Raw genomic sequence first — 7,976 nt, forward strand, 5'->3', positions numbered from 1 at the left:
TTTGCTCGTTCCACAGTTTCGCACCGTTGCAACGTTGCCGTTGGCGCCGTCCGCAGCGAGAGAGGTGAGAAAAGCGAGGGAGGCGCCAAAAGGTGTTTCCATTGGTGGAAGAGCATGCAACGCCGCGTGGCTTCCTCCAATGAGAGATGAGTGTTCGGTGACGGTGACGTGCTGCCTCATTCATCGGGAGATCGCGAGATGCAGCGCGTGGCTGACGCGTCGGCGCGATTCACAGCAGCCACCACAGACAAACCTCCGCTCATGCAGCGCTTTGTTTCCATATATAATATCATTGGATGCGCTCGCCGCATGTCATCGGTGAACAGACGACAGCGCGCTACTCTGCATGACTCCATCTCGTAGTGGTCGTCGCCCGTCTTGCGCTGCACTACGCTTTTTTTCTCACGCTTTCGCCATACCCTCTTCGTCCGCTTTCCTCGCGCTCTCTTCCTTATCGCCATCTTTCATCACCCGCTGCGCTCCGCGTTCGCTCTTTCATTCTTCGTTGTGCACGTTTGCTCGGTTATGCCAATGGACAACGTCGACGCTCAATGCAGGAACGGGCGCGTAAGAGCGGCGCTTAAAAAAAAAAAAACGACGATTACGTTGGTTCCTATGGCGAAAATTAGCGCAGCTCTTCAGGTGTTTTGAATTCCATTGGTCGCATCGCTCATTGTTCAGAAAGAAAGCGGGAACACGGGAACGCGTGTCTCGCGCGGAACGCAGTCTCTAGCGGCAGCGGCATGGGCGAAGTAGCGCATGCACAGTAGAGATGGGTCGCTCAGGAGTGAGCCGGATCTTGTGAGCGGCTCTTTTTAAAGAGCGAGTGAGAGGCGGTTCAGTAAAAATGAGCGGTGGTTCTTTTGGAGAAAGGGAGCCGGTTCTCTCGCGTTCAGAAAGCCGTGCCGATGCGTTCCGTCAGAGCCGTGTCTTCTGCTGGGCGCGACTTCCGCGCCATCTATTAGCGGTACGAGAAAGCAACTGCCCTCCCACCCTTCCTCGCAAGAGTCGCCTTCACCCCCTCGCCTTCGGCTAAAGAACTAAAGAACCGCCGCTCACTTACTGAACCACCGCTCCCTCGCTCTTCAAAAGAGCGGCTCAAAAGATCCGGCTCGCTTCTGAGCGCTCACCGCTCTTTTCGCCACGGCTCCCTCGCTCTTCAAGAGATCCGGCCCGCTCCTGAGCGCTCAGGAGCGTGCCGCTCTTTTGAAGAGCGAGGGAGCTGTGGTTCAGTGAGTGAGCGGCGGTCTTTCGGAGAGAGGAAGCCGGCTGGGCTCTCTCTCGTTCAGTGAGCGTGAGGAACCGTTCCTAGAAAGCGCTCAGGAACAAGCCGGATCTTTTGAGCCGTTCTTTTGAAGAGTGATTGAGCCGTGGTTCAGTAAGTGAGCGGCGTTTCTTTCGGAGTTAGGAAGCCGGTTCGCTCTCCTTGAATGAGCCGTGCTGAACCGTTCCGTCAGAGCTGGGTCTTCTGCTGGGTTTCGATTTCTGACCGACGAATGGTGGCCGGTGTGGGCAGGCTCGCGCTGTACTCGCTCGCAGTGTGTTGTGTGAGCAGCACTCCCTTGGTTTTTTGTGCGTCCTATGGTGTGGCACCCGATGCCACCGAGGGGAGAAGTTAAGAAGTCTTAATTGGCAAAGGATGGTACCGTTCGTTTCCTGCTGCTGTTCGAACGATGTCTCACGACTCTCACCGATCGCACATCGTGCGCTGGTCCAATAACAAGTCGAAGATGGTCTTCCGTGTCTTTAAAGACAACAGGTGAACGTACAGTTTACGTCCTGGTCTTCATGTCTTCATTTGTGCTAATTAGTCTAGTCATGAAAATGTCGCCTATGACATCCACTTCAGTGCATTTTCTGAGCGTGTATCATTAGCACGTCATTAAAACGAGGTCAATGATCTCTTGTGTTGTAATAGAGCTTCATTTCTTCTTTTTTCTTTTTTTTTGTCCTGGCGTATGATGGCATGATCGCCAGTATCGCGCGTGCACTCAAGAGAAAAAAGAAAAAAAAAACGAAAGGTACGTGCGGCAGTTTTGTGGATCTTTCGTATGATTTTTGTATATTACTTCAAGAAATGATTTCTACATTCATTTTGCATGGTATTACAGCTTCCTCGTATTATAGTGAACGTACATATGTGAATAAATGAATAAAGTTGAAACATAATGTACAATCATTGTGTGTTTTTATTTTGACAAAAGTTGATTTTAAAGTACCACAAAAACAGACAAGCTTCTGTAATGACGATGAAGTTACATATTTTTTTTCTGAAAAAAGTACGTCGCATTCTGCCTGTCACAGTATCATAAGCATATCCCCAATATCAGAAAAAAAAGTTTCATTACAACTAAAAATTCACGCTCTTAATATATGTAAAAATATTCTCTAAACATAGAGAAAATACCAATAACACGGTTATTAAATTATGCATATATAGTTTTTTTCAAAGCCAGATAACTATAGAATATGCATAACACAGGTTACACGTTTAAGTGAACCGGTGAGCCGTTCAAATGAACCGGTTCATTTCAGTGAGCTGAGCCGTTCCGAGCCGCTCACTAAAGTGAGCCGTTTTGCCCATCCCTAATGCACAGTGGGTCCGAAGCACACGCCAGCGCTTTTTTTATATGTGGTATCGGTGGACGCGCTCGCCTAGCGCTCGCCGCATGCCTTAGTAATGACGTCATCGGAGCACTACTGCGCACGCTACCCTTTCGCCATACTCTCCTTCTCCGCTTTACGCCTGATGCTTTCACTGGAGGCTCCTCGTCGCGCTCTTCGCTATCGCCATCTTTCATCCCCCGCTGCGCTCCGCGTTCGGTTTCATCCTTCGCTGTGCTCGTCGCTTGGTTACGCCGAGGGACGCCGACGCTCAACTCAGGAACGGGCGCCTAAGAGCTGCGCTCTAAAAAGCAGGGAAGAGATTGATACGAGTGGATCCGTTACAGGCATAGGTATACAAGGACGTTTTGAAGAGAAAAAAAGATTAAATAGATGTATACAAAAATATCAGAATGAAAGCATGTATAGCATACCTGAGTAACTCAAGCAGGCTTCGTGACTATTTGTCGATCACGGACTCGTTTCAATGGGGATGCCAATAAATCATCATCATCGCGAATAGGTCAAAGTGTGCTGCAGCGGGTTTCGAACTATATGTTACTTGGTATTGAGATAGACGCGCCCAACTGTCATTTAAAGCTTTCGTCCACTGCGCTGTGTCAAAATCGCTGCGCATGCTCGGCTTTATCGGTTCACGGTGGGCATGCCTCCAAGCACTTTTCGTGACCTCTTCACAGCCCTAGTTCGCCCTACGCTAGAATACTGTTCGGGCATCTGGTACGCTCAGTCTGCTGCATTCCGCGCTCAGCTCGACAGCGTGCAGCGCAGGGCTCCATATACACTGTAGCCCCGATGTATAGCCAGGAATCGGCGCCTCTGTTATAGAGAAGTGAGCACTGGCGTCTTCCTCCATCTTGCAAAATGGCAGTCCCTTGCATCAAGAATGCACGCGGCGACCATTCCGACTGGTATGCAGGCTCGCAGCACCAGGTCATGCTCAATTGCTTGCAGGCCCTCGACTACACAATCGAACTGGCTGCAGCCATGATCCAGCCTTACTTTACCAGAACGGGAAGCCACAATGGTACTTGGCTTCTGCGTGCAGTAGCCCTCTGGCGACAGCTGCCTTCAGAGCTGGCCCGGTAATTTCCACCAGCATCTACTGATATCGAGTCATTGACAAAGGCTGCCCAGCATGCCCGGTAACCGCGTCATGAACCCCATCCTCATATGCGCCCGTTGAACACTCCATCATGTGTGTGTGTTCTCTCTCTCTCTCTCTCTTTGCCTCTTTCTGTAATATTTAATTCCCACTACCCCTTATCCCCGCGCATGGTAGCCAGCCAGTTTATGACTGCCTAAAATCCCCGTATCTCTCTCTCTGCTCCTCTTCCTTCCAATGTGTGACCTGCAGGACCCAGGTTGGCACCGCAAACCCCTGTGGCATGGGCAGCATGCGCCGAACTTCGGTTGAAGACTATATCGATAATGAGCTACTCAGTTGGTCTCTTTACATAAACCGCGAAGCAAAAACACGCCCGGTTTTAATATGATTGGACGGTTCACCATCGACTAAACGGAATTACGGCAATTACTCTACCGATACAGATCACACTGACGCCGCCGTCTAGCGCAGACAGTGCCTGGGCCCTGCTGTCAGTGAACGGGGGGCGCCTCTTTAATCATATACGCGTACTGCTTGCCGGCGTACTGCCTCACGCCTTTCGTTGTCTCGCGTTTGTTTGTCGACTGAAACTTGGCTTCAGATAGAACGAAGAACTGCGTCTATAAATGCCGCCGCATTCAAAAGCTTCGCGTCTGATTTTGCACAAACCTCTTTAGCAGCGTAGATTCCGGCCAGCTGAGCTCGAGGGCGCCAAGTCTCGCTTGTCGTTGCTTGTCAACTCCTTTGACTTGTGTGCCGTTGGAACGTGCCGACAGAGGACGGTTGCAGCCTCCCGTGCGTCACATTCAGTATTCATTCCTCGTTCCTGTTTGTGTTTTCAGTGTTGCGGTATTTTCCCGCAAAAGCGGAGATCGTGGAGAGCGCATAGCAGACGAGGCACTTGCGCTCGATGGCTGAGCCTATATTATATATACGTTCAACGTAATCACTCGGCGTTCATGCTTACATTTTTTTTTTTGCACCGAGTAATAAACAGGAACAAGGAATACGCGTATGGCACGAAAAGAACGCAAAGCAGGAACTCATTTATTCTCGACCAGACGCACGTGTTTTATAGGTGGTTAGAGCTAAGGATATGAAAATGTAACAGAACGCATCTGCGAAGTCCATATATTGCATGTTTTCGTGCGCAACACGTAATCAATGCCTCCGTTAGCAATACCGTTGCCATTTCTTTATTTAAAGCATGATTCCTTTTACTAACTTTATTAATGGCCAGCTACTCAGGAAATGCATGTCTCGTTCAGTGTGTCCGTGTATTCCAATTAATTGTTCCTGTTACGCACACAGCGGTATAGAAGAAAATAAAATGATCAGTATAACCAACTCGCCCCCGTTGCCGTTGCTTTCGAGACATTCTTTTTGGTCGAAGTGGTAGGGATTATTTGAAGTCCACTAGCCAGTACAGTATATAGTCGCATTTATTTACAGCGCATACCTAGTGTCCATCGTTTTCTGGCAAGACCCGATAATTTCCCATTTTTGCACCCCGAACAGCATTTATGAAAATTGGGTTAAACCCGATTTCAACGCCGAAGTTCCGCCCTTTCGTAAACGGTAAAAGCAAAAGCAATCAATGCTGTCCGCATTGTGTGAGCAAGTGGTCAAGATATATCGTATTGCAACAAATATTATCATATTGCGAGAAATATTGCGACAATATCCGCACGAAGTGGCACATGACATTGCAGAAAAATGTCAATGATACGTTTGACAATCATATTATTGTATGGCCCTGTTGGAAAACCTAATTTAGTCTGCCATTCATTGACTATGTGACTCACACTATACGCAACGATGCTGTCCAACACCACGTTGAGAATATACGTAGCACACCAGCGTGTCAAGTAAGTGGCGAATACTCCAACGCACTCCATACGCACTGGGAATGTCCCCAGGGCACTCTCTTCTCCACACTTCTTAATTCGCTCTAAAATCCCTCCCTTCCCTACACTTGGAAGAGCTGGACCACTCCACCGCAAGAGCTGCGCCCTACATTATGGTCACTGCTGCGTGGTAGCCCACATAAAACACATTATTAGATCCCAACAAATGGACTCAACATCAAGACCTGGAACTCAGAGGGACTCCAACAGCGATGACTCGGAAAGTCGTTGAGAAATAAGGTTCATCTCTCTCTGTGAGTACTGATGTACTTTCTATAGAGCATGAGTTTGAACAATATATCCTAGAATGAAGCGCCGAGAACAGCATTCATGCACTGACTTATATACTGGGAGAACACCACCGCCCGCTATTAAAACCTAGCGAACGCAGTGCTGACGTTGCTCTCAAATGCGAGCGGCTGCTGCGACTTTGAGACGACGTTTTATCAACAAAGGTATTTACATTCAAAGGTCCGCCAGGTATAAAATAGATAAGCAAGTGCTCAAAATGCAAATGATGACGTATGTCAACAAGGGCAGCTTGTAAGATAAGGAAAAAAACATCAGGTACAGATCTTGTGAAGTGTGTCCGTGTGCACTAATATTTGTGTTTTCACAGCGGAGCTGTTTAAGCTTGAGCTCCAGCCGTGCCCGGCTTAGATCGGAAAATGCCCAGCGAAGTGGAGAGGAGGAATGCTAGGCGCGAGACGAAAAGGGAAAAAAACAGCTATGCTACGTGTGGCGAGGGAGAGTGGAGAGGAGAACGATAGAGCTCAGCATGTGAGTGGGCGTGGCTTAGAGGAGAAAGGAAAACAGAGTGGTGGTAGTAGAAACTTTTATTTCCATTGATGGTGGGGGGCGAAGCCCCCTACATGGCACTCGGGTGCTCCCTTACTGTGAGGAGGCACCCTTATAAAGCGAAGGAGAGCCCTTGGAGCGCAATCCTTCTCATAGCACTGGAGATGATCCGGCGCTGGTCTTGAGGGGAAGTGCAGGTCAAAGAGTCTCCCAGTAAGACTCTGCCACGGTCTGTGATGGGGGATGAGGGAAGGTGGGGCATGTGAGGAGGGTGTGTAGGAAGTCTCCTGGTTTACCGCAAAGTTTGCACGAGGAGGGCAATCGGTCTGGGTATCGCGCATGTAGAGACTGAGTGGAGCAGCGACAGCTGTTCGCTCGCTATAATGATTATTCCGTCGTTCGCAGCTTCGCCGAGCTGGGGGAGAGAGAGCTGAGAGAGAGTGAAAGCAGAGTATAAACACAGCATCGCGCAGCATAGCGGATGCGAGGTGGAGAAGAGGAGTGAGGCAGGTGGCAGTGGGACGCGTAGAGCTGCTGTCGACGCCGACCGCATTTCCCCGCGTTCGCGCCGAACGCGAGAGGTGTCCGTGACTGCAGCCGATGCCTCTAGCGGAGGCTCGGCAGGTTTCAACCAGAGAACTGGACACTCGTCACTTCCGAAAGACTGAACGCTAGGGAAGCTGAAACCAAGCGTCGCAGAAGAGAACATCCCGAGTTTAGATTGAGGGAAGCTGAGAGCTCACGTAGGCGAAGAAATGAAGATCCGGAGGCTCGTGAAGGTGGCCGGTTGAATTACTCGCAATACTACGCAGTCTAAGTGTGTGGTTTGCCACTACTTTACTAGGCTTTCCCCAGCTCCGCTGGTCTCTGGTGTTTGCAATAGCAGAGCCACGCACGCCGTGCTCGCTTAAGGGCTGCAGAAGTAAGCGTCTCTTTCCTCCTTTACAATCACCATATATGTAGAGCAAACGCGCCTTCTTCCGACGCGCGAGAGGCCGTGGGGGAGGGGGAGGAGGGGGGAGGTAAGGGAAGGAGGCGAGGTTTACCTGCGGCACCAAGTGCCTATTTATATCAGAAGCTCCGGCAACGGTCACCAACGCCGCACGCATTTTGAGCGAACGCGGGCAAAACGCCGACGGCGTCGACAATAGTTCTGCGTGTTGCCGGTGCTGCTGCATGTCCAAGTTTATACAGCTGATAAAGCTAACATCATTACTCCGTATAGCTCTCTACAAATTTGCTATCGCAATTGATGCTTCGCCTTTCAGGTGAAACTGCGACAATTTATATTTCTCTCTGCCGAGTATAGCGCGCACCGCGCGCACGCTCTCCTTCCCTCGCCTTAACGTCCCATTTAACATGTTATTTAGAAGTTATTCTAACCTCCCATGTCAAGGCAATATTTTTTTTAAATGTGATTAGCCTTCTTTGCCTACTTCAGGCATATTGAATATCTCTATCGTACGCCGACCCAGTGATCCAAGTTGTCTTGGGCCACTAGCTTCGTGCTCGCGGTCATTATGCCGTCGTATATAGTAGTT

At 49.6% G+C, this 7,976-nt stretch overlaps 1 protein-coding gene across 1 annotated transcript in view; it reads right to left on the reverse strand.

Annotated features, from left to right (window-relative positions):
• Positions 1 to 4,427, reverse strand: part of LOC119436218 (terpene synthase-like) — a 58,935-nt gene extending 54,508 nt beyond the window's left edge. The window contains exon 1 of the mRNA XM_049656298.1: positions 4,400 to 4,427. The gene's annotated coding sequence lies outside the window, so the exon portion shown is untranslated. The remainder of the gene's footprint in view (positions 1 to 4,399) is intronic.
• Between the last annotated feature and the right edge of the window lie 3,549 nt (positions 4,428 to 7,976).

The sequence above is a fragment of the Dermacentor silvarum genome, chromosome 1 (genome assembly GCF_013339745.2).
Source record: "Dermacentor silvarum isolate Dsil-2018 chromosome 1, BIME_Dsil_1.4, whole genome shotgun sequence".
NCBI lineage: Eukaryota > Metazoa > Arthropoda > Arachnida > Ixodida > Ixodidae > Dermacentor > Dermacentor silvarum.